General features: G+C 43.8%; 3 pseudogenes; all 3 read left to right on the top strand.

Moving 5' to 3' along the window:
• Positions 1–1055: 1055 nt before the first annotated feature.
• On the top strand, positions 1056–12408 carry LOC147982286 (uncharacterized; annotated as a pseudogene).
• Positions 12409–12459: 51 nt separating this feature from the next.
• Positions 12460–13133, top strand: LOC147982285 (F-box/FBD/LRR-repeat protein At1g13570-like; annotated as a pseudogene).
• A 1690-nt stretch (positions 13134–14823) lies between these two features.
• On the top strand, positions 14824–25382 carry LOC147982284 (F-box/FBD/LRR-repeat protein At1g13570-like; annotated as a pseudogene).
• Positions 25383–27936: the final 2554 nt, after the last annotated feature.

The following is a 27936-nucleotide window of genomic DNA, read 5'->3' as shown; positions in this document are numbered from 1 at the left end:
TCCGCCCCCGTCGGCCCTCGTCCTGTCTATGATTCGGATGTGGTATGTATATTATCTTTATAACTATTGGTTCATTTATTGTTTATGAAAATTATGCCGACCAACGTGACATAGATTTTATTTATCTAGGATGTATGTGAATCGGAAATGCCAACCGACCCTATTGTCGAGAGGTTAAATTTAGTTGAAGAAGAAAACAATTTGTTGAAGGAAAAAATAAAAAAAATTGAGGAGGAGAAGATGATATTGGAGTTGCATGTTGCGGATGTCGTCGATGATCACAAGATCAAGATGGATGCAATGCGCTTGAAGATTAGAAAGATTAGAAAATATGCCATTCATACCGAGGCTTGGTATCATTATGCCGTTGGATCAATTGTTACCTTGGTTGCGATTATGATCGCATTTGTTTTCGCATTGAAATGTTTTACATAGTTTCAATGTATGGTTTAATTAATTAGATGCTCTGGAGAGCTATATGTTGTTAGATGAGAACTATGTATGCACTTTGGTTTTAATGTGATGATGAACTTCTATTAATTTGGACACTTAATTATATATAATGCACGCAGATGAACCGGCAATGGATGTACAGTGACAGACACACCCGCGAGTACATTAAGGGCGTGCATGAGTTTCTCGATGCGGCTGAGGCAAACAAGCAGAATGGTTTTATGTGTTGTCCATGCACTGAATGTGGGAATATGAGGTCTTACTCTAACCGGAAAATCCTTCACTCCCACCTGCTTTACAAGGGTTTCATGCCACACTATAATGTTTGGACGAGGCACGGAGAAATAGGGGTTATGATGGAAGACGGTGAAGAAGAGTACGATGACAACTATGTGCCCCCTGAATACGGTGATGCTGCAACGGGGGGAGCTGGTGAAGATCAAGAGGAACTAGACGATGTGCCCAATGATGCTGCCACGGGTGAAGCTGCTGAAGATCAAGAGGAACCAGACGATGTGCCCGATGATGATGATCTCCGCCGGGTCATTGTCGATGCAAGGACGCAATGCATTAGTCAAAAGGAGAAGCTGAAGTTCGATCGCATGTTAGAGGATCACAAAAAAGGGTTATACCCCAATTGCGAAGATGGAAACAAAAAGATCGGTACCGTACTGGAATTGCTGTAGTGGAAGGCAGAGAATGCTGTGGCTGACAAAGGATTTGAGAAGCTACTGAAAATATTGAGGAAGAAGCTTCCAAAGGATAACGAATTGCCCGACAGTACATACGCAACAAAGAAGGTCGTATGCCCTCTAGGATTGGAGGTGGAGAAGATACATGCATGCCCTAATGACTGCATCCTCTACCGCGGTGAATACAAGGATCTGAACGCATGCCCGGTATGCGGTGCATTGCGGTATAATATCAGACGAGATGACCCTGGTGATGTTGACGGCGAGTCCCCCAGGAAGAGGGTTCCTGCGAAGGTGATGTGGTATGTTCCTATAATACCACGGTTGAAACGTCTGTTCAGAAACGAAGAGCATGCCAAGTTGATGCGATGGCACAGTGAGAACCGAAAGAAAGATGGGAAGTTGAGAGCACCCGCTGACGGCTCGCAGTGGAGAAAAATCGAGAGAAAGTACTGGGATGAGTTTGCAAAGGACCCAAGGAATGTATGGTTTGCTTTAAGCGCGGATGGCATTAATCCTTTCGGGGAGCAGAGCAGCAATCACAGCACCTGGCCCGTGACTCTATGTATGTATAACCTTCCTCCTTGGATGTGCATGAAGCGGAAGTTCATTATGATGCCAGTTCTCATCCAAGGCCCTAAGCAACCCGGCAATGACATTGATGTGTACCTAAGGCCATTAGTTGAAGAACTTTTACAGTTGTGAAATGGAAACGGTGTACGTACGTGGGATGAGCACAGACAGGAGGAATTTAACCTTAAGGCGTTGCTGTTCGTGATAATCAATGATTGGCCCACTCTCAGTAACCTTTCGAGACAGACAAACAAAGGATACCACGCATGCACGCACTGTTTAGATGACACTGAAAGTATATACCTGGACAAATGCAGGAAGAATGTGAACCTGGGCCATCGTCGTTTTCTTCCGACCAACCATCAATGTCGAAAGAAAGGCAAGCATTTCAAAGGCGAGGCAGATCACCGGAAGAAGCCCGCCATGCGCACCGGTGATCACGTTCTTGCTATGGTCAATGATTTACACTACGTAATCTTTGGAAAGGGTCCCGGTGGACTAGCTGTTCCGAATGACACTGAGGTACACGCACCCATGTGGAAGAAGAAATCTATATTTTGGGACCTACCCTACTGGAAAGACCTAGAGGTCCGCTCCTCAGTCGACGTGATGCACGTGACGAAGAACCTTTGCGTGAACCTACTAGGCTTCTTGGGCGTGTATGGGAAGACAAAAGATACACCTGAGGCACGGGAGGACCTGCAATGTTTGCATGAAAAAGACGGCATGCCTCCGAAGCAGTATAAAGGTCCTGCCAGCTACGCTCTTACGAAAGAAGAGAAAGAAATCTTTTTTGAATGCCTGCTCAGTATGAAGGTCACGACTGGCTTCTCGTCGAATATAAAGGTAATAATAAATATGCCAGAGAAAAAGTTTTAGAACCTAAAGTCTCATGACTGCCACGTGATTATGACGCAACTGCTTCCGGTTGCATTGAGGGGGCTTCTACCGGAAAACTTCCGATTAGCCATTGTGAAGCTATGTGCATTCCTCAATGCAATCTCTCAGAAGGTGATCGATCCAGAAATCGTACCAAGGCTAAGGAGTGATGTGGCGCAATGTCTTGTCAGTTTCGAGCTGGTGTTCCCACCATCCTTCTTCAATATCATGACGCACGTCCTAGTTCATCTAGTCGACGAGATTGTCATCCTGGGGCCCATATTTCTACACAATATGTTCCCCTTTGAGAGGTTCATGGGAGTCCTAAAGAAATATGTCCGCAATCGCGCTAGGCCAAAAGGAAGCATCTCCATGGGCCATCAAACAGAGGATGTTATCGGGTTTTGTGTTGACTTCATTCCTGGCCTTAACAAGATAGGTCTCCCTAAATTGCGGTATGAGGGGAGACTGACTGGAAAAGGCACTCTTGGAAGAGACTCAATAATATGTAGGGACGGATATTCTTGGTCTCAAGCACACTACACAGCTCTACAGAACTCTACCTTGGTGACCCCGTATGTCGATGAACACAAGAACAGTCTGCGCTCCAAACACCCGGAGCAGTGCGACGACTGGATTACATGTGAACACATCAGGACTTTCAGCAGTTGGTTGGAAACACGTCTCAGAGGTGACAACACTGTTTGTGATGAGTTGTACTTGTTGTCCAGGGGACCATCTTTGACTGTATTGACTTACAAAGGATACGAGATAAATGGGAATACATTTTACACGATCGCCCAAGATCAAAAGAGCACCAACCAAAACAGCGGTGTCTGCTTTGATGCAGCAACCGAGAGCGGAAAGGATACATATTATGGTTACATAGTGGACATATGGGAACTTGACTACGGACCTAATTTTAAGGTCCCTTTGTTTAAGTGCAAATGGGTCAATCTGTTAGGCGGCGGGGTACAGGTAGACCCACAGTACGGAATGACAACAGTGGATCTGAAAAATCTTGGGTACACTGACGAACCGTTCGTCCTAGCCAATGATGTGGCACAGGTTATCTATGTGAAGGACATGTCTACCAAACCGAGAAAAAGAAAAGATAAGGAAGCGAATACATCATACGATGAGCCAAAGCACCACATAGTTCTTTCAGGAAAAAGGGACATCCTGGGAGTGGACGGCAAGACAGACATGTCTGAAGATTATGAAAAGTTTCATGAAATTCCTCCCTTCAATGTCAAGGCTGACCCAAGCATCCTGATAAACAATGAAGATTATTCATGGTTATGGCGCAATAAGCAAATGACACAAGCGAAGAAAAAGTGAAGACTTTCTCCCGCAACTATTATGATGATACCATGCCAAATTTGTAACAGACGAGTATGCTATGCCAACTTTTTCAGAGTTCATTTGAAAACTATGAATTTAGGTCGAATTTTCTCGATAGGTGCATCTATGTTCAAATTTAAACTATTCAAATTTGAAAACTAATGGCACTAACAGAAAGTTTATATTTTTTCTAAACTAATGGCACTAACAGAAAGTTTATAATTTTGCTGACCTAAAAGCAAAAAAGAATTAAAAAATAAAGCAAAAAACAAAAGAAAATAAATAATACAGAAAACAAAATAAAATAAATAAAGCAACAAAGAAAACAAAAAAACTAAAAAAAAAATTTCAAATTTGAAAACTAATGGCACTAACAGAAAGTTTATAATTTTTCTAAAACTAAAAGCAAAAAGAATTAAAAAATAAAGGAAAAAACAAAAGGAAATAAATAATGCAGAAAACAAAACAAAAAAACTAGAAAAAAAATAGGACACACCCCTATAATATTTGTTATGACTAACTAAAATTACCAAATTGAGTATAATGATAAAACACAGTAATATTAAATAGCAGGAAAAAGATTGACTCAAAAATCAATTTTTATAGTTAAGTTATTCATAAACTAGTGATTCACACAAATTTTTAAAAAAATCAAATTTAAACTATTCAAATTTTAATGACACTAACAGAAAGTTTATAATTTTTATAAAACTAATGGCACAAACAGAAAGTTTATAATTTTGCTGACCTAAAAGCAAAAAGAATTAAAAAATAAAGCAAAAAACAAAAGAAAATAAATAATACAGAAAACAAAACAAAAAAACTGGAAAAAAATAAAAATAGCAACAATAAGTATTTTATTGTAAGTGGAAACAAAATAAAATAAATAAAGTAACAAAGAAAACAAAAAAACTAAAAAAGTGTTTTCAAATTTGAAAACTAATGGCACTAACAGAAAGTTTGTAACTTTTCTAAAACTAAAAGCAAAAAGAATTAAAAAATAAAGCAAAAAAAGGAAATAAATAATGCAGAAAACAAAACAAAAAAACTGGAAAAAAATAGGGCTCACCCCTATAGTATTTGTTATGACTAACTAAAATTACCAAATTGAGTATAATGATAAAACACAGTAATATTAAATAGCAGGAAAAAGATTGACTCAAAAATCAATTTTTATAGTAAAGTTATTCATAAACTAGTGATTCACACAAATTTTAAAAAAATCAAATTTAAACTATTCAAATTTTAAAACTAATGGCACTAACAGAAAGTTTATAATTTTTGTGACCTAAAATAAAAAAGAAAACACTAAAAAACTATAAGTATTTAGTTCTAAGTAGAAACAAAAAAAACAAAAAAACAAAAAAAGTGCCACCTACTGGGGCCCCACGGCCTGAATACGACTAGAAACCCTACCATGGGCCAGGATTCAGGCCCGCGGGAGGCCCAGTAGGCCCACAGGCACAGATTGCAGTGTTAGGCCCGAAAGCCTGCTTTAGAGAGGAGCTGGAGAGGGAAGGCGCACCACACCTTATAAACAGGTGCGCCTCCCTCTCAACTAGCGAGGTGGGACTAAATATTTGGGTTCGGGGCAGCATAGGCCTTTGGTCCCGGTTGGTGGCACCAACCGGGACTAAAGGGGGGCATTAGTCCCGATTGGTGCTACGACCCGGGACTAATGCCCCCCTTTAGTCCCGGTTGGTGCCACCAACCGGGACCAAAGGCCGTCGCTTCCCGCCCTTTGGGCTGCTGAAAAGAGGCCTTTGGTCCCGGTTGGTGGCACCAACCGGGACTAAAGGGGGCCATTAGTCCCGGGTCGTAGCACGAACCAGGACCAATGCCCTTGCAATATATACAGCACTTTGCAGTTTTCGCCAAAATCCATCTGTTTCTTCTCGCCCCGACGCCTTCTGCTCCTCGTCGCCGTCGCCGTCGAGCCCTGCGCCGACGCCGTCAGGCTGGTCCACCTCGCCATCGCCGCCGCCGAGCCACTGCCCCGACACCGTCGCCGCGCCCGCCGCCCCTGCCGGCCCCGACACCATCGCCGTCGCCGCGCGCGCCGCCCCTGCCCCGACCCCGTCGCCGTTGCCGCGCACGCCACCCGTTCCCCGACCCCGTCGTCATCGCCGCGCGCGCCGCCCCTTCCCCGACCCCGTCGCCGTTGCCGCGCGCGCCGCCCCTTCCCCAACCCCGTCGCCGTCGCCCCGACCACACGCCGCCACCTTCGGTCCGGCCGCCGGCGCCCTTTCCTATTATTCTTTTCATTATTATAAAAATGTGCATATATGTATATGTTCTCTGTGTATATATGTTCATATATGCAAAAGTTAGATTTTAGAAAAACTTTATATATGCAAAAGTTTATATATGCAAAATTTTATACATATATGCAAGTATATATGTATTTTATATATGCAAAAATTTATATATCTAGCTAGGAAGAAGGAAGAAAGGAAGAAGAAGAAAAACTTATATATGAGAAATGTATGTATGTATATATGAGAAATGTATGTATGTATAGATGTATGTATGTGGATACATGAGGGGGGTCGATATACCCCCTCTCTGATAGCATTTTTGTGCATTTTAGGTTAGTGTATATATATGTTGATGTATATATGCAAAAGATAGATTTTTAGAAAAAATACTATTTTTTCTGTTGATGATATGATGATGTTTTTTTTCATATATGCATTTTTTCATATATGTATTAATTTTTTTAAGTTGTTAGTAGATATCGATTTTAGGTTAGTGCATTTTATCACTGATTTTAGGTTAGTTGATCGATTTAGTGCATTTTATGTTTGTTGCATTTTAGGTTAGTGCATTTTATGTTAGTGGAGAGGGAAAAGTAAAATAAGGAAAAGGAAAATAAGTAGAGAAAGAAGGAGAAGAAGAAGGAGAAGACGAGGAGAGGAAGAAGAAGAAAAAAAGAGGAGAAGAAGAAGGAATAGAGGAGCTTCTTCTCCTTTTTTTTCTCCTCTTTTTTTTCTTCTTCTTCTTAATTTTTATCGGGAACGAGGGTGTCGAGGATCGCCGAGGGGTCGAGGGTCGGGAACTAGGGTAGAGGGTCGAGGGTCGTTAAGGGGTCAAGGGTCGAGGGTTTCAGGGTTGAGGGTTCGAGGGTTCTATAGGGTCGAGGGTTCCAGGGTCGTCTAGGGGTCGAGGGTTCCAGGGTCGTCGAGGGTTCGAGGGGTCGAGGATCGCCGAGGGGTCGAGAGAGGTTTCCTAGTGTCAAAGTATTGAAGAAATCCATGGCTTCATCATTAGCCGGAAGTAACCAGGGCATGACGAAGTCCTCCAAAATTATTTTGCAATGGTGTCCCGGATAGGATAATTTGCCTTCTTGTATGAATTTCAGCAAAGGCCTTCCAAATAACGATATTTGGAAGGTTCTTGCTGAACTTTGTACCAAAAAGCGAATTATCCTATCTAGGACTCCGTTCCAAAATAACTTTGGAGAGCTTCGTACCATCATGCACATGTTACTTTCGCCTAATGATGAAGACATGGTTTTGTTGAATCCTTTGACACTACGCAACCTCCCGACCCTTCGGCGATCCTCTCGAACATGAGAGGAAGAAGAGGATAAAAAAGAAGAGGAAGAAGAAAAAAAAGAGGAGAAGAAAGAATAGAGGAGTTCTTCTCCTCTATTCTTTCTTCTCCTCTTTTTTTCTTCTTCTTCCTCTTTTTTTTATCGGGAACGAGGGTCGTCGAGGGACATAGATGTAGTGTCGTCGTTGTCGATATATACCCCCTCCCGATAGCTTACTATGATTAGGTAGCTAGTTCTACGTTTGGCACTAATATATCCATCTGTCATGTTTGAATAATAATTGCCATGTTGTAAATATTTGTAGAAACTATGGACACCGCCCTAGACGAAGCAAAAGAAGCGTTGTTGAGGGACATAATCGCAGAAGGAAGTGATGCCGTCTCGTTGTTTCTCAACGAAACCGATGGTCTGGAAGGAGAGGGTGAACAAGCTGGCTACGGTGACCTAATGCCGGTGCAAGAAGAAGAACATGAGGACGGCTCCGGTGACCCAATGCCGGTGCAAGAAGGAGACCGTGATGACGGCTCCGGTGACCGAACCGAGTCCGGCCAGGTATATATATTAGTTAAGCCTGTGCTGACTAGCTAATTGATGCATTCATTGTTTTGGTATGTACACATATTAATTAAGTCTTTGTTCTTTTTTCTAGCCCTCCGAATCGAGCACAACTTCGGTAAAGAGACGAGGCCCGAAGAAAAAGTTGAGCTCGGATGAAAAGTTTGAGATCATAGCAATCGCGCCCGACGGCCAACCGATTGAACCCATCCGAACAAAGAACGCATTTGTTGCTCAGTGCGGCGTTCTAGTTAGGGACAAGATCCCGATAAGCATCCAGCAATGGTTTAAGCCGGCTACAGAAGACCCTGAGGTGTCTTATGTCAATGATATGCAGAAAAATGATCTTTGGACTGAGCTGAAGTCAAATTTCACCCTACCGCTAGAGGATAATCCATAGAACCCAGTTAAAGAGAAATTAATCAAGTCTTTTGCTCTTAAGAGGATGGCAGAACTATTCATGAGGTGGAAGAAAGAGCTGAATAAGTTTGTCGAAAATAATGAGACACCAGAATTCAAGGGCAGATATGAGAAGATCAGAGGATCACTGGCCCACATTTGTGGCCCACAAGACATCGGAAAAGAGTAAGAAGATGTCGGTGACAAACAAGCAAAATGCTGCGAAGAAGAAGCTTCACCATCGCACGGGGTCAGGTGGCTACCTCGTAGCCCGGCCTAAGTGGTCCAAGACTGAGAATGATCTGGTTCATAAAGCAGCGCAGGAAGGGACGTTCTTTCTAGACAGAGAGAACGACGAGCTCACAATGGCCCTCGGGAATCCTGAGCACCCTGGACGGACACGAGGCACGCCAGGATCCATTCCGTGGAAGGTTGGGTTTCCGGACGCAGGCGGTTACAAATCCCATGAGAGGAGGAAAAAAGTGCAGCAGACCCAAAAGCAGGCGCTGCAAGCAAGGGTAGACGCGATAGAGGAACGAGAAGCAAATCGCAGCAAACGTACAGCCGAAGCCTCCCCCGAAGCTACCCCGCCATCTCAGCGCAGAAGCAGCGTGGCTTCCACCGAGCTGCTTCAGCCAGAGCATGCCTTGACGGCTCCTGCCAGCTATCCCGTGGATGCTATCACGGAGTCTCAAAATTGCCACCTTATGACGCAATGAATGAATTTGAAGGTCAAGGCGGCTGTTGGCTCTGTTTATCCTACTGAACCCGGTGCAACTTTTCACTGCCGGCCGATTCCAGAAGGATATGCTAGGGTGATGGTGGATGAAATAACGAAGGGATTTGAGGACCTCCAGCTTGACCACCCTACCGGTGAAGGGGAGACTCGGCTGGGGTCTGCTCTGAAGACTCCATGCCTATGGCGGAAGGAGCTCATCAACCTTCCGAACTGGACGCCTCCGCCTCCTCCTCCTCCTCCGGCGAGTCAGGGCACTCCGCCTCCTCCACCGCCTCCTCCTCCGGCGAGAGTGACAATCAGGGCCCTCGGCCGGCTCCTTCTCCGGCGCGTGGCGGCACTCCGCCTCCTCCGCCTGCGCCGACGCGCCCGAGCAGCTAGCCTCCTCCTTCTCCGCCTCGTCAGCAAGGGCGGAATAGACCTGCCGCCGCTCCAGCTGCTCCGGCGCGTCGTAGTCCTTCTCCTCCGCCTCGTAAGCAAGTAAAGAAGACAACCGCTCTGTCTCCTCGGTCGGCGTCTAGCAGTACAACCAGAGGCGGGAGGACATACAGATTCGGTCCTTCTCTGAAGACTCCAGAGAGGTTACCATACAAGAGGACCCCGGAGGAGAACGCGAAGATCGCGCGAACCGAAGTGGATGACTGGTTTCAAGGGTTGAAAGCAAAGAGACATCCACCTCCGGAGGAGAAGGTAGATCCGGTGAAAGTGAAGCGCACTCTGGCTGCCCTGGCAAAACCACCCAAGTCTCCGCCGAAAGGCAACTATGAGCGCATTATTGCAAAGACATGGGCCGAAGCGGAGCGGTAGGGAAGTACAGTCAGTGATCAAAGGCTGAAAGAACGACGAGCAGCTGGGAAACAAATTGCCCAGCTCGGCGAACAAGCGAAGCAATTGTGCCCCCCCCCTCAAGGTGCCTAGCGACATCGTCGATCCGAGGATGGTGCCCGGTTATGGCAATGTTGACGATTACCTTCCCGACGATGTACATTATGATCCCATGGAGGTGCAGATACACAGATACGAGTATGGGAAGCCTCTCGTCAAAGATGAAAAATCTTTAACAACGATGATGCGAAGATTACATGATTGGTACTTGAAAATCTGCAGAGAGTCTGGGGGGAGGAGTACTTTGTATGCGAGAGTTAAACCGGAGCATGACCTTGTTGGAATTGAACTGTTGCCTATTCCATTTGAGGAGTTCTATCAGTTTTTCAATCAATTGGCCCTCGATAAAACAACGATCACCTGCTACTGTCTGTAAGTACTACTACTTCTGTCATTATGTCTCTCTATATAGCTCATCTCTTTCATTGCATGTATTTATAATTATCCTCACTATATTATGCAGAATGAAGATCGCCGAATTGAAGAAAAGACAAATCGGTGATATTGGGTTCATTAACACATATCTCATAGATGCAACTGAGGTTGAACATCGTCCCGGAGATACCGAGGCCAACTTGCTACGATCATTCAAAAAAATGAAAACAAAGATATAATACTCTTTCCTTACAACTTCAAGTGAGTGTTACTGTCTTGTGCATATTCGGTTTCCCTTATATATTAGTCCAGGTTATAGTAATGTAATTGATGAGTTATGCATGCGTGTGCAGTTTCCACTATATTCTCATAGAGATTAGGCTTGAGCAGGGAGTAGTAACCGTCTTGGACTCTAAACGAAAAGATCCCCAGGACTATGCAGACATGACTCAAATACTCCAGAAGTAAGTTAAATCGATCATTATCCACCATATCAGCAACTTTGTTCATTTCCTGATATCAAGTAATTGTTTTCTTTGTCCGGCAGGGTTTGGAGAAAATTCACCAAAACAGTTCCGGGACTGCCGAAGGAGCTGGAATTTAGACACCCGAAAGTAAGTACTATAGTAGCATGTTCCGCGCATCTCCTAGTGATTCAAGCGCTAGTTTCATCAATACCATTTAGCATTCTTGCTTATCAGTTTGATTAACCTCTATTTCTTGTAAAGTGGTTGTGGCAGGAACAAGGGAATGATTTCTGTGGATACTACGTCTGCGAGTCCATCCACCACACGACCTGTGAGCGGGGCGGGTACTCTGACGAACAATATGAAGTACGTAAATAACAACATTCACAATTTTATTTTATTACCATCATTTGTATTGAGTTTCATTCATTCATATATATATGTATTGACCCCCTTCTTCAAATTAGATGTTTCGGAAGCGGGATGAACTCCTAGCACCAGCTCGCATGCGAGCAATTCAAGAGGAATTGGCGGCATTCTTTCTTGACCAAGTGATCGCTAAAGACGGAGAATAATATGTGGACCATGAGTCCGTATAATTATATTTGTAAGAGATAATTATTGTATATATGTAGCCGGTAGTGTCGGATAGATATAGGAGTACTTGTTGTTCGACCAATCTCTCGGAGAAGGAGAGGTGGTCGATATCACTTCTCTCTGTATGCATATATGTTCATGACGATCTTCTGTTTCCTTCGTTTGCTTACTAGCTAACTAGCGTGTCTAGTCCTCTCTATACGTATGTATAGTACGTAGCGTCCACCAAGCACGGATGTAAGAGAGGACACTTCTCTCTATTAATTATAGCTAGCGAACACCATATATGAAACACCTAAATTAACCCCCCAAAACCCCAAACCCCCCCCCCCCCACTTTCAAAAAAAACAAAAACCCCAGGCACAGAAATGCTAACGCGTGGATGCCTATTGGTCCCGGTTGGTGCCACCAACCGGGACCAAACGGTTTCCTGCCTGGGCTCTGCGCACTGCCCACGTGGAGGCCCATCAGTCCCGGTTCTAGATTGAACCGGGACTAAAGGGTCGGGGCATTAGTACCGACAGTTTAGTCCCGGTTCAGGAACCGGGACTAAAGGCCCTTACGAACCGGGACTATAGGCCATTTTTCTACCAGTGATAGCATGCGAGGCATAATCGTTTTCCAAACTAGGACATTCGTGACTGAGTAACCATGACTATAAGCTATTGCATCCCAACCATGCTTATATTCAATGCTGGAATAATCAAGCTTTTCAGCCTACCAACACCAGTAGTCGATTTCTGTTATGTTAATAGAAACATGCTGTGCGGACTTGTTTCTGGACTCCCATCTTTTGGTTGTTGCTTATTTTTTGTTTTTCCATGAACAAGTAACTTACGCAGTGCACAATTTAATTTCTGCATGTTGTGATATGTGGTAGAATCCACGCTAATTTAGGCTCCCCATATTTTTGAAATACCACAACAGTTTAATCTGTATTCTGAAGCAATGAGTGCCTGCAAAAAGGCAAGGGCGGAGAATTCGATGAGTGCTGCAAAAAGGCCAGGGGAAAGCTACATCTGTTGTGACTTCAGACAGACTGAGAGGAGTCTACTTCCAAAGATAAAGGGCAATGTGCTGTCCCGTTCGAATGTCAGAGAAGCGGTTAGGACTAGCACCTTATCAAATACTTGGAGGGATGCATGGACAAATACGCCAAAACTATCTTTGCGAGATTGAAATAATATGGGAACCGGGTTCGTTACATTGGTCGATATGTTGTTAGCACTCCACACGAGAACCATAGAAGAGTTTGATATATCAAGTAACAAAATTTACAAACATGAGTTCGCTAGGTGGATGCTCATGCTGTCAAGGAAGGACAGTTATAATCAAATTGAACTCAGGGCCAAGGTATAAGATTTCCTCATGCCTCTTTTCTATCGGTGATTTGAAGTTTCTGCAAAGGGAAAACTGCATCATCAGCTTGCCCCGGGCATTCCAAGGTTTCAACAGCCTAACATACCTGAGCCTAAACAATTTCTCATCCACCGACAGGGATATCCAAAAGTCTTGTATCATTCTGCACCACACTGACTGATTTAGTATTAACTTCTTTTGAGGACATCAACAGTTCAAGCCTCAAGTGTGAGCAGCACTACTGTGTATGTGTGTGTGTATAGTGTGCATGAGCACAAGTAGTACTAACACACAGCCGGTACTCTCAGTAGTTTTGCTCTTCTCACCTTCCTCCGATCCTCGGTACCCAGCTACTGTGCAGTTTTGGCTGACAGGAAACACGCCAGACTTGTTTCTCTAAACTTCTATCTCTCAGTTGTAGCTTAATTTTGTTTTTCTAAGAACAAACAACTTAGTTAGCAAACCATTTAATTTTTTCCTTTATTGTATTCTTTAGTAATATACGGTAGAATACATACTACTTAGGCTCCGAATTTGGAAATGTGTTAATTCCATTTTTACACCCATGATTCATCCATTTGACAGATTTAACCCATTTTTTTAAGAAAGTCGTCAATTTATACTCCTGTTTATCACCTTTGTGCCACATTTTATCCCCTTGTGACAGAATTGACCCCCAATTTGGCATTGATTTGGCATGCCACATAGGCGGTTCTGTACCATCATGCTTCGATGCCATTACCGTTATGATCGCTTAGGTTCAGTACTTCACTAAAATCACCACTGCAATCTAGGGAAGGCTGCTTGTAGCAGCAAGACCCTTAATATTATCCCATGTTTTCTACCATTCTGGAATCTGTGCCTCACCATAAAGAGTTACACGCCATGGATCAGGACCAACACCATCTATCTTAGCAGCTAAGGGATACTGGGAATAATTTAAAAGTTTAAACTTTATTGAATTGTTCCAAAAGAGACCAAGTCCACCCATCCTACCGGTCCTACTAACTTCAAAACTACAACCAAAACCCAAAGATGGCAGGCGATTCAAGCATTCAGTCGGACTAGCCTACCCCCTCCCTACTCATACATGGCCAAGTGGCCCGGTCTCTCCTCAAGCCCAATTTTGCACTCACTACAAAATTGGAACCCTATCCCTCAAAAGGAAAACGAGGTAATTGGAACCTTAACCACGACACGTCCTCGCCCCTCTGTCCTCAACGCTCCATCTTGGCGGCAGGCCGTGATTGGCAACATCCAAGACCCCACCAAGCGGGCGGCGTTGTCTCCTCACATTATTTGGTGCTCCTGCAGCAATTGAGCGCAAGCGTCGTCAAGCCACATCGAACACCAACAAGCTGCATAGGAGTATCTTGATTTGGCTTCCTATCTCACGACTCGAAAAATTTCAAGTTTTTAATTAGTTATATGAATCTATGCCCAATGATGTGCTACATCGATTGTACAATTGGTTCTACTACTACATATGGTGCTATAGTGTTGTTCCCATGCTTGTTTAGATTTGTTGCTTAACTTAATCTAGTTTATTATTACTATATTATTTACATTACTTTTCGTATTCTCTAACATCTAAAGTCACAATCTCATAGAATTAATCTTTTCCTTGTAAGCATGTTGATTTGGTAAGAAAAATAGTTAATTCTTAGTTGGCCCTTATTATAGTGCATATTATGCCAGTCATAATCGTCTTCCAAACTAGGACAGTCGTGACTGAGTAACCATGACTATAAGCTATTGCATCCCGACCATGCTTATATTTAATGTTGGAATAATCAAGCTTTTCAGCCTGCCAACACCAGTAGTCGAGTTCAGTTCTATTAATATAAACATGCCGGCCGGACTTGTTTCCTGAAACTCCCATCTTTCGTATGTTGCTTGTTTTTTGTTTTTCCATAAACAAGCAATTTAAGCAGTCCACAATTTAATTTCTGCATGTTCTGGTATGTGGTAGAATCCACGCTAATTTATGCTACCAATTTTTAAATATCACAACAGTTTAATCTGTATTCTAAAGCAATGAGTGCCTGCAAAAAGGCCAGAGAAGAGAGTTCGATGAGTACCTGCAAAAATGCCAAGGGGAAGCTATATTTGTTGTGACTTCAGACAGAGTGTGCAGTCTACTTCCACAAATAACGGGCAACGTCCTGTCCCGTTCGAATGTCAGAGAAGCAGTTAGGACTGGCAACTTATCAAGTACTTGGAGGGATGCATGGACAAATATGCCAAAAATATCTTTGCGAAATAGAAATTTTATGGGAACCAGGTTCGTTACGTTTGTCGACATGGTGTTAGCACTCCACAAGGAAACCATAGAAGAGTTTGATATATCAGGTAACAAAAGTTACCAGGATGAGTTCGCTAGGTGCATGCTCATGCTGTCAAGGAGATCACCAAGGTCAGTTATAATCAAATTGAACTCAGGGCCAAGGTAAAAGATTTCCCCATGCCTCTTTTCTATCGGTGATGTGAAGTTTCTACAACTGGAAAACTGCATCATCGCCTTGCCCCGGGCATTCCAAGGTTTCAAGAGCCTACCTTACCTGAGCCTAAACAATTTGTCATCCACCGACAGGGATATCCAAAGTCTGATATCGTTCTGCCCCGCACTGATTGATTTAAAATTAACTTCTTTTGAGGGGATCAACCATTCAAGCCTCAAGTGTGAGCACGCTCGTGTGTGTGCGCGTAGTGTACGTCTCCGCCGTATCTATAATTTTTGATTGTTCCATGCCAATATCTACAACTTTCATATACTTTTGACAACTTTTTATACTATTTTTGGGACTAACATATTGATCCAGTGCCCAGTGCCAGTTCCTGTTTGTTGTATGTTTTTTGTTTCGCAGAATATCCATATCAAACGGAGTCCAAACGGAATAAAAACTGACGGAGATTATTTTTGGAATATATATGATTTTTGGAAAGAAGAATCCACGCGAGACGATGCTCGAGGGGCCCATGAGGTAGGGGCGCGCCCCAGGGTGTCAGGCGCGCCCCTGACCCTCGTGGCCACCCCGTAAGGCGGTTGGATCCCTTCTTTCACCGCAAGAAAGCTAATATCCGGATAGAGATCGTGTTAAAATTTCAGCCCAATCGGAGTTACGGATCTCCGGGAATATAAGAAACGGTGAAAGGGAAGAATCTGAGAACGTAGAACCAGAGAGAAACAGAGAGATAGATCCAATATCGGAGGGGCTCTCGCCCCTCCCATGTCATGGAGGCCAAGGACCAGAGGGGAAACCCTTCTCCCATCTAGGGAGGAGGTCAAAGAAGAAGAGGAAGAAGGGGGCCCCTCTCCCCCTCTCCTCCGGTGGCGCCGGAACGCCGCCGTGGGCATCATCATCATCACCGCGATCTTCATCAACACCTCCGCCATCTTCACCAACATCTCCATCACCTTCCCCCCTCTATCTACAGCGGTCCACTCTCCCGCAACCCGCTGTACCCTCTACTTGAACATGGTGCTTTATGCTTCATATTATTATCCAATGATGTGTTGCCATCCTATGATGTCTGAGTAGATTTTTTTTGTCCTATCGGTGGTTGATGAATTGCTATGATTGATTTAATTTGCTTGTGGTTATGTTGCTGTCCTTTGGTGCCCATCATATGAGCGCATGCGTGGATCACACCATAGGGTTAGTTGTATGTTGATAGGACTATGTATTAGAGGGCAAGAGTGAGAGAAGCTTCAACCTAGCATAGAAATTGATGCATACGGGATTGAAGGGGGACCAATATATCTTAATGCTATGGTTGGGTTTTACCTTAATGAACATTGGTAGTTGCGGATGCTTGCTAATAGTTCCAATTATAAGTGCATAGAATTCCAAGTCAGGGATGACATGCTAGCAGTGGCCTCTCCCACATAATACTTGCTAACGGTCTAGTAAAGTAGTCAATTGCTTAAGGGACAATTTTGCAACTCCTACCACCATTTTTCCACACTCGCTATATTTACTTTAGTTGCTTCTTTACCTTAACAGCCCCTAGTTTTATTTTCGTACTCTTTACTTTCTTGCAAACCTTTCCGAAAACACCTACAAAGTACTTCTAGCTTCATACTTGTTCTAGGTAAAGCGAACGTCAAGCATGCGTAGAGTTGTATCGGTGGTCGATAGAACTTGAGGGAATATTTGTTCTACCGTTAGCTCCTCGTTGGGTTCGATACTCTTACTTATCGAAAACTGTTGCGATCCCCTATACATGTGGGTTATCAAGACCTTTTTATGGCGCCGTTGCCGGGGAGCAATAGCGTGGGGTGAATATTCTCGTGTGTGCTTGTTTGCTTTATCACTAAGTAATTTTTATTTGCTGTTGTTAGTTGCTTCCTATCTTCAGTTATGGGTAGGAAACGCAAAATACCAAAAAAATTAATTGTACCTACTGAACCAATGGTTGAAGAACCAATCAATATCTATCACACTGCTGAAGCTTATTACTTGGATCATCTTCGATCCCTATGTGCTCGTGCTGAAACCCCAACTAGCTTAGTTGAGGGCAAATCTTTAGATGAGCATGCTTGTTATGTGCGACACCGTATATCTAAAAAAGGGAAATTATTATGGAGTCAAATTCAACGTTTGCAATGCTATGCTTGGAATTTATGTGAATTATATGATTTTACTTGTTGTTCTGAAAACCCTAAGAAACACTTTCCCTACCAATGTGAGTTTATTGATAATGGAATCTTATCTTCTTATGCTAAAGGTGTTTATAGTTACTATGATGTTCAACAAATTGAAGAATTTGTTGCTTTCGAGGGTGCTTATGAAATTGCTTCTTTGATTGAAAAGTATGATGCTACTTTTCAAAAATCTGAAAATTTTGCTATACTTAAATATTGCTATGATAATTATGCTTATAATACCTATGTTAAACAATATATTGAGGAATACTCCGCTGTCCAAGAAGAGATTAATATTTTGCAGGAGTCTATGGAAGAAGAAATTGATGACACTGTGAGCTCATTGGATGAAAAAGATGAGGAGGGGAGCGAAGAACAAAAGGAGGAAGAGCGGATTGATCACCCGTGCCCACCTTCTAATGAGAGTAACTCTTCAACTCATACATTGTTTAATTCCCCTTCGTGCTTACCGAAGGATGATTGCTATGATGACTGTTATGATCCCATTGATTCTCTTGAAATATCCCTTTTTGATGATGCTTGCTATGCTTGTGGCCAAGATGCCAATATGAATTATGCTTATGGAGATGAACTTGCTATAGTTCCTTATGTTAAACATGAAATTGTTGCTATTGCACCCACACATGAAAGTCCTATTATCTTTTTGAATTCTCCCGACTACACTATATTGGAGAAGTTTGCCCTTATTAAGGATTACATTGATGGGTTGCGTTTTATTATTACACATGATGATTTTGATAGATATAATATGCATGTGCTTGCTGATCCTACTTGCAATTATTATGAGAGAGGAACTATATCTCCACCTCTCTATGTTTCTAATATGATAAAATTGCAAGAAACTGTTTATACTATGCATTGGCCTTTACTTTGTGTGCATGAATTGTTCTTTTATGACATGCCGATGCATAGGAAGAGAGTTAGACTTAGTCATTACATAATATATGTTGCTTTGTGCTCACTACTAAATTACAAATAATTTTTAATTAAAATTGGCTTTGATATACCTTGGGATCTGGATGGATTCATTACTTGAGCACTATATGCCTAGCTTAATGGCTTTAAAGAAAGAGCTGCCAGGGAGACAACCCGGAAGTTTTAGAGAGTCATTTATTTCTGTTTAGTGCTTTCATATAGTTTAAAAACAACAAAAATAAAGAGGGGAACCCAAAACTTTTCAAAAAGGAAAGTGAAAGTGAGAAAGACAAGCACTGTTGAAGTGGGAGAGCTCCTTGAACTTTGTTCATGCTCATGGCAACTTTGTGAATCTTGATTACAGAAACTTTTCAAAAAAAAGTTATACCCTTGTACAATTCCTTTGTATTATAAAAATAATGTGCCAAGGTTTGCCTTTAGGATGTTTACATTTGCTTGATGGTTTGTACGGTGCAGGACAGAAACTTTGGCTGTAGTGCGCGATTTTACATTTTTAGCTGGAACGTCAAATGGTTCTGATTCTTTTTGCACTGTATTCCTATACAAATTTTTTATATTTCCTAATTTTGGTAGAATGTTTCAAGTATCAGAAGTATGGTGAATGTTCGAATTATTACAGACTGTTCTGTTTTAGACAGATTCGGTTTTTGATGCATAGTTTGCTTGTTTTGATGAAACTATCAATTTATATCAGTGGATTAAGCCATGAAAAAGTTATATTACAGTAGACACAATGCAAAAACAAAATATGAATTGGTTTGCAACAGTACTTAGAGTAGTGATTTGCTTTATTATACTAACGGATCTCACCGAGTTTTCTGTTGAAGTTTTGTGTGGATGAAGTATTCGATAATCGAGAAGGTCTCGATGTGAGAAGAAGGAAGAGAGGCAAGAGCTCAAGCTTGGGGATGCCCGAGGCACCACAAGTAAATATTCAAGAATACTCAAGCGTCTAAGCTTGGGGATGCTGGGGAGGCATCCCCTCTTTCTTCAACAAGTATCGGTATGTTTTCGGATTCGTTTCGTTCATGCGATATGTGCAATCTTGGAGCGTCTTTTGCATTTAGTTTCCATTTTTCTTTTATGCACCATGCCGGTATAAGATAGTCCTTGGTTTATTTATAGAATGCTCTTTGCACTTCACTTATATCTTTTGAGTATGGCTTTATGGAATGCTTCATGTGCTTCACTTATATCATTTGAAGTTTGGATTGCCTGTTTCTCTTTACATAGACAACCGCCATTTGTAGAATGCTCTTTTGCTTCACTTATATTTGTTAGAGCACGGGCATATCTTTTGTATAAAGAATTAAACTCTCTTGCTTCACTTATATCTATTTAGAGAGATGACAGGAACTGGTCATTTACATGGTTAGTCATAAAATCCTACATAAACTTGTAGATCGCTGAATATGATATGTTTGATTCCTTGCAATAGTTTTGCGATATAAAGGTGGTGATATTAGAGTCATGCTAGTGGGTAGTTGCGGATTGTAGAAATACTTGTGTTGAGGTTTGTGATTCCCGTAGCATTCATGTATGGTGAACCATTATGTAACGAAGTCGGAGCATGATTTATTTATTGATTGCCTTCCTTATGAGTGGCAGTCGGGGACGAGCGATGGTCTTTTCTTACCAATCTATCCCCCTAGGAGCATGCGCGTAGTACTTTGTTTTGATGACTAATAGATTTTTGCAATAAGTATATGAGTTCTTTATGACTAATGCTGAGTCCATGGATTATACGCACTCTCACCCTTCCACCGTTGCTAGCCTATCTAGTACCGCATTGCAATCCCTACTCACTCACATTGATATCTATTGATGGGCATCTCCATAGCCCGTTGATACGCCTAGTTGATGTGAGACTATCTTCTCCTTTTTGTCTCCTCCACCATCATATTCTATTCCACCTATAGTGCTATGTCCATGGCTCACGCTCATGTATTGCGTGATAGTTGAAAAGGTTTGAGAACGTCAAAAGTATGAAACAATTGCTTGGCTTGTCATCGGGGTTGTGCATGATGTGAATATTTTGTGTGGTGAAGATGGAGCATAGCCAGACTATATGATTTTGTAGGGATAACTTTCTTTGTCCATGTTATTTTGAAAAGGCATGATTGCTTTATTAGTGGGCTTGAAGTATTATTGTCTTTATGTCAAAAGATAGATTATTGCTTTGAATCACTCGTGTATTAATATTCATGCCATGATTAGACATATGATCAAGATTATGCTAGGTAGCATTCCACATCAAAAATTATCTTTTTTATCATTTACCTACTCGGGGACGAGCAGGAATTAAGCTTGGGGATGCTGATACGTCTCCATCGTATTTATAATTTTTGATTGTTCCATGCCAATATTTTACAACTTTCATATACTTTTGGCAACTTTTTATACTATTTTTGGGACTAACATATTGATCCAGTGCCCAGTGCCAGTTCCTGTTTGTTGCATGTTTTTTGTTTCGCAGAATATCCATATCAAAAGGAGTCCAAACGGAATAAAAATTGACGGAGATTTTTTTTGGAATATATATGATTTTTGGGAAGAAGAATCCACGCGACACGATGCTCGAGGGGCCCACGAGGTAGGGGGGCGCGCCCCAGGGTGTCAGGCGCGCCCCTGACCCTCGTGGCCACCCCATAAGGCGGTTGGAACCCTTCTTTCGCCACAAGAAAGCTAATATCCGGATAGAGACCGTGTTAAAATTTCAGCCCAATCGGAGTTACGGATCTCCGGGAATATAAGAAACGGTGAAAGGGAAGAATCTGAGAACGCAGAACCAGAGAGAAACAGAGAGATAGATCCAATCTCGGAGGGGCTCTCGCCCCTCCCATGCCATGGAGGCCAAGGACCAGAGGGGAAACCCTTCTCCCATCTAGGGAGGAGGTCAAGGAAGAATAGGAAGAAGGGGGCCCATCTCCCCTCTCCTCCGGTGGCGCCGGAACGCCGCCGTGGCCATCATCATCATCACCCCGATCTTCACCAACACCTCCGCCATCTTCACCAACATCTCCATCACCTTCCCCCTCTATCTACAGCGGTCCACTCTCCCGCAACCCGCTGTACCCTCTACTTGAACATGGTGCTTTATGATTCATATTATTATCCAATGATGTGTTGCCATCCTATGATGTCTGAGTAGATTTTCTTTGTCCTATCGGTGGTTGATGAATTGCTATGATTGATTTATTTGCTTGTGGTTATGTTGTTGTCCTTTGGTGCCCATCATATGAGCGCGTGCGTGGATCACACCATAGGGTTAGTTGTATGTTGATAGGACTATGTATTGGAGGGCAAGAGTGACAGAAGCTTCAACCTAGCATAGAAATTGATGCATACGGGATTGAAGGGGAGCCAATATATCTTAATGCTATGGTTGGGTTTTACCTTAATGAACATTGGTAGTTGCGGATGCTTGCTAATAGTTCCAATTATAAGTGCATAGAATTCCAAGTCAGGGATGACATGCTAGCAGTGGCCTCTCCCACATAATACTTGCTATCGGTCTAGTAAAGTAGTCAATTGCTTAAGGGACAATTTCGCAACTCCTACCACCATTTTTCTACACTCGCTATATTTACTTTAGTTGCTTCTTACCTTAACAGCCCCTAGTTTTATTTTCTTGCTCTTTACTTTCTTGCAAGCCTTTCCGAAAACACCTACAAAGTACTTCTAGCTTCATACTTGTTCTAGGTAAAGCGAACGTCAAGCGTGCGTAGAGTTGTATCGGTGGTCGATAGAACTTGAGGGAGTATTTGTTCTACCTTTAGCTCCTCGTTGGGTTCGACACTCTTATCGAAAACTGTTGCGATCCCCTATACTTGTGGGTTATCAAGTACTAACACATAGCCGGTACTCTCGGTAGTTTAGCTCTTCCTCACCTTTGTCTGATCCTCGGTACCCAGCTACTGTGTAGTTTGGCCTCACAATAAGCACGCCTGCAGACTTGTTTTCCTAAACTCCAATCTCTCAGTTGTAGCTTATTTTTATTTTTCTAAGAACAAACAACTTACTTAGCAAACCATTAGTTTTTTCCTTTATTATATTTTTAGTATTATGCGGTAGAATCCATGCTACTTAGGCTCCATCTTTTGGAAGTGCGTTAATTCCATTTTTACCCCCCGATTCAACCATTTGACAGATTTAACCCATTTTTGGAGAAAATCCTCAATTTATACCCTTGTTTATCACCTTTGTGCCACATTTTATCCCCTTGTGACAGAATTGACCCCCAATTTGGCATTGATTTGGCATGCCACATAGGTGGTTCAGTACCGTCATGCTTCGATACCAATACCGTTATGATCGCTCAGGTTCAGTACTTCATTAAAATAACCGACTGCAATCCCGGGCGAGTTGCTTGTAGCAGCAAGACCCTTAATAGTATCCCACATTTTGTACCTTTCTGGAATTTGTGCCTCACCACCAAAAAGAGTTACACGCCACGGATCAGGACCAACACCATCTATCTTAGAAGCTAAGTGTACTGGGAATAATTTAAAAGTTCGAACTTTATTCAATTGTTCCAAAAGAGACAAAGTCCACCCGTCCCACCGGACCTACTAATTGCAAAACTACAATCAAAACCCAATGATGGCCGGCGATTCAAGCATTCAGTCGGACTAGCCGACACCCCTACCAACTCATACATGGCCCAGTGGCCCAGTCTCTCCTCAAGCCCAATTCGGAAACCACTACAAAATTGGAACCCTATCCCTCAAAAGAAAAAAAGAGGTAATTGAAACATTAATCAAGGCACGACATCAGTGTCCGGCGGCACTCCTGCAGAGGCATTCGGCCTGGCGTCGCGGCGGCTTCCTCGCCCCTCTGTCCTCATAGCTCCATCTTGGTGGTAGGCCGTGATTGGCAACGTCCAAGACCCCACCAAGCGGGCGGTGTCGTCTCCTCGCATTATTCGGTGCTCCTGCAGAAATTGAGCGCAAGCGTCGTCGATCCACATCGAGCACCAACAAGCTTCATAGGAGTAAGTTGATTTGGCTTCCTATTTCACGGCTCAAAAAATTCCAAGTTTTTTATCAGTTCTATGAATCTATGCCCAATCATGTGCTACATATGTTGTACAATTAGTTCACTGCCAATGGTGCTGTAGTGCTGTTCACATGCTTGTTTAGATTTGTTGCTTAACTTAATCTAGTTTATTACTACTATATTATTTACATTGTTTTTTCTATTCTCTAACATCTAAAGTGATTTGGTAAGAAAATTAGTTGATTTGGTAAGAAAATTAGTTGCTTAACTTAATCTCATAGAATTAATCTTATCCTTGCAAGCATCTGATTCGTTGCTTAACTTAATCTCATAGAAATAATCTTATCCTTGCTAGCATGTTGATTTGGTAAGGAAATTAGTTGATTCTCGGTTCGCCCTTATTATAGTGCATAGTATACCATGCATAATCGTTTTCCAAGCTAGGACAGTCGTGATTGACTAACCATGATTATAAGCTATTGCATCCCGATCATCCTTATATTTAAGTTTTTTTACATCTATGACCCTGGTTCCTTAGCCATATTCATCTATCCACATGCTCTTAACGTTTGCTCACTTTTCCCCACTCTATTGTCCGAAACCCTCAGAAATGGTCACAAACGGTGGATCTGTCGGGTCTGTGCTTTGACCGTTAACTCTAACGAGTGGGGCCGCACTGGACTGTGTCGCCTGTTGGACCTGACAAGTGGGGCGTCCTTGGATGGTGGCGTTGTTCGACTATTGGGTCGTTGTTTCGTTGGCCTGTTGGGTCGTTGCATGAAACGCCTGCGTGCGCCGCCACGACAGAAGCCTGCAATGCATGAACGAAGTATCCAGCTAGCCTGCTATGCATGCATGCAACTAGCCTGCTATGCATGCATGCAGCTAGCCAGCCGCCACAGACACAGCGATGGTCGCTGCCTGCATGCGCTGATGCTTGTCTCCTCGATTTAGAACATCGTTTGATCCTTTTCGATCCACTTGCATCTGCACTTGTTTTGTTACGACAAATAAATTGAACAATATTTATTTATTGTTTTTGGCTGCATGCACTAGGTGGCTACATAGCTCAAGATTTTCAAAACACTTTTACGCTAGTCAAAGGCCGTGGTAGAAGATCGAGAGGGCCAAAACTCTCCTGACAAGGTCAAGGTAACCCCACGGTCAAAACCTCCTCTTTTCACTCCTACACCTTGTGATGAGTATCTTGATGCGGGGGATAATTATGATGATGATAATATAGATGATACTATGCTTGCTAAACTAAATAAGTTCATGTGCTCCCTCAAAGGAAAGAAGCTCACTATGTTTCGTATGCTTATGGAGATGGTGAGTAAGCAGACCATCATAATTAAGGAACTCGAAACCCTCGTCACCGAGGAAGCTTCCTCGATGTGGTGGTGGCTTGTGTAGCTATGCATGCACTAGGTGCTTACGAACAAAGCGAGCTCTCTCAAAAAACAATCAATAATTCAAAAAAAGAGTACAAACTAGCAAGATAGAAAACTTAATAATAGAACTTAATAACATAACATAGACAGAGGGTTCTAAAATTTAAAGTTGGAATAATCAAGCTTTTCAGCCTACCAACAACAGTAGTCAAGTTCAGTTCTGTTAATAGAAACATGCCGGCTGAACTTGTTTCCTGAAACTCCCATCTTTCGGTTGTTGCTTATTTTTGTTTTTCCATGAACAAGAAATATACGCAGGCCACAATTTAATTTCTGCATGTAGTGACCTGTGGTACAATCCATGCTAATTAGGCTCCCCATATTTTTGAAATACTACAACAGCTTAATCTGGATTCTGAAGCAATGAGTACATGTTAAAAGGCCAGGGCGGAAGCAACATCTATTCTGAGTTCAATGAGTACCTGCAAAAAGACCATGGGAAGCTACGTCTGTTGTGAGTTCAAACAGACTGAGCAGTCTAGCTCCAATGATAAAAGGCGACGTCTTGTCCTGTTTGAATGTCAGAGAAGCGGTTAGGACTAGAACCTTATCAAGTACTTGGATGGATGCATGGACAGATATAGCAAAAATATCTTTGCGAGATAGAAACTATGTGCGAACTAGGTTCGTTACCTTGGTCGATATGGTCCTGGCACTCCACAAGGGTGTTGGCGCCGCCTCTTCTCGCAGCGCCGCTTCTTCTTCCTCGAGCTGCCTCACACAACTCTCTCCTTTTTTTGTTTCCCTCAAGAACATACAAGAAGGAGAAACTCACACACACAGATGTACCAAGGAGGAGCCTAAAAAGCTTTGCCCAAAGGCTCATCCCCTTGGTGAATACGCTGGCTACATTGTTTCTGCCTCAGCCTTCTCGGCTGCCACTTTTCTCATTCATCTTCTCCAACTTAAATAGCTAAGTACAAGACTGACCCATGCAGTAGCCAGCCGCCACTCTCGCGGCTGCTAACGCCCACTAGCCCATGCACTAAGCCACTAATCACAACTAACTCTATCTACATGCACGTCGCCATCCACTCCTATTATTGTGCTAACAAACTAACTAAGTGCCTGGCCAAGCAATCTCTCAACAGCCGCAAACCAAGCCGTCCAGCTACCTGACTTATGCACGTTCTGAGCCATGCACACTCATACGCACACTCGCCATGGCGCTGCGTCTCGCACGTCCCACGCCCACCCGATGCGTCCGACGAGCCCGATCGTACCAATGCGTCCCGCACGTCCCGCGCATCCAACGCGCCCGATGAGCCCGACTGCATCAGACGTCGTGACTTATTTCAACACACAGCCCCTAAGCCACAACGTCGTCGTCGTCGGAGTTGGGGTAGCTCCCGACACCCATGTCGCCACGACCGCGGACTCGACCTGGCACACTGACGCCGGTCACCACCGCCATGGACTCGACCTGGCGCCCTAACGCCGGTCGCCACCGTGCTTGCTTCGTCGTCTCCGGCGACATACGCCGAGCTCCTTCTCCGCCGGCGACACATGCCTGGCGTCCCTCGGCGATAAACGCCGCCGATGCCGTCGCGCTCAAACACGAGCCTTCCCGGACGCCGCTTCATGGTGTACCACCGCGCCGCTGCCGCCTTCGCCAACGCGCCGCATCTCCATGCCACGCGCCATTGCGCCTCTGCGGCCGTCACGCCACCACGCAGGTCCTCCGCGACCTCCTCGCCTCCGCGACCGTCGCTGCTCATCGCGCGCACGGCATCACATTGCGTCGCCGCGGACTTGCCACGCACTGCAACCGATGCCTCCATGTCCGCCGTGCTCGCCGCGCGTGCCGTGGACGCCGCCGCACGCCACAGCCACCGCTCGAACCTGGTCGCTCTGATGCCAATTGTTGGCGCCGCCTCTTCTCACAGCGCCGCTTCTTCTTCCTCGAGCTGTCTCACACAACTCTCTTCTTTCTTTGTTTCCCTCAAGAACACACAAAAAGGAGAAACTCTCACACACACAGACACACACACACGCATGTACCAAGGAGGAGCCTAGAAAGCTTTGCCAGAGCTTCTTCCCCTTGGTGAATACGCTTGCTACATTGTTTTTGCCTCGGTCCTCTCGGCCGCCACTTTTCTCATTCATCTTCTCCAACTTAAATAGCTAAGTACAAGACTGGCCCATGCAGTAGCCAGCCGCCTCTCGCGGCTGCTAACGCCCACTAGCCCATGCACTAGGCCACTAATCACAACTAACTCTATCTACATGCACGTTGCCATCCACTCCTATTAGTGTGCTAACAAACTAACTAAGTGCCTGGCCAAGCAATCTCTCAACGGCCGCAAACCAAGCCGTCCAGCTAACTGACTTATGCACGTTCCGATCCATGCACACTCCTACGCACACTCGCCATGGCGCTGCGTCCCGCACGTCCCATGTGCACCCGACGCGCCCGAGGAGCCCGGCCGCACCAATGCGCCCCGCACATCCCGTTTATCCGACGCGCCCGACGAGCCCGACTGCACCAGACGCCGTGGCTTATTCCAACAAAGGGAACTATGGAAGAGTTTGATATATCAGGTAACAAAATTATCATGACGAGTTCACTAGGTGGATGCTCATGCTGTCAAGGAGATCACCAAGGTCAGTTATAATCAAGTTGAACTCAGGGATAAGGTATAAGATTTCCTCATACCTCTTTTCAATCGGTGACAGGGCCGGCTCTGGCCCAGGGCAAGAGGGGCGATGGCCTGGGGCCCGGCCAAAATAGGGGCCCATATAATCTGGTACAGTGTATAGGGCAGTGTAAAGGAAAAAAGGGGAAAAGGCCCATCTATCGCACAGGCACAGCCAGCCCCAGGCAGGCAAGGCATCAAGCAAGCGCACAACACAACCAAGGCCTGAACACGGCGGAAGAAGGAACGTCCAGGAGGTTGACGCTTTGTTTTCTGTTGAGCGAATCACGCACGGAGTCCTCGCCCAGCCGCCCACTCGCCTGACTGGAATCCCTAATTCCCAAATCACGCAAGGTCACAGAGAGTTGGAGCGATC

The sequence above is a fragment of the Triticum urartu genome, chromosome 3A (genome assembly GCF_056163025.1).
Source record: "Triticum urartu cultivar PI428250 chromosome 3A, HENAU_Tu73, whole genome shotgun sequence".
NCBI classification, from domain to species: domain Eukaryota; kingdom Viridiplantae; phylum Streptophyta; class Magnoliopsida; order Poales; family Poaceae; genus Triticum; species Triticum urartu.
The sequence above is the reverse complement of the archived record's forward strand: the minus strand, read 5'-3'. Positions and strand labels throughout refer to the sequence as shown.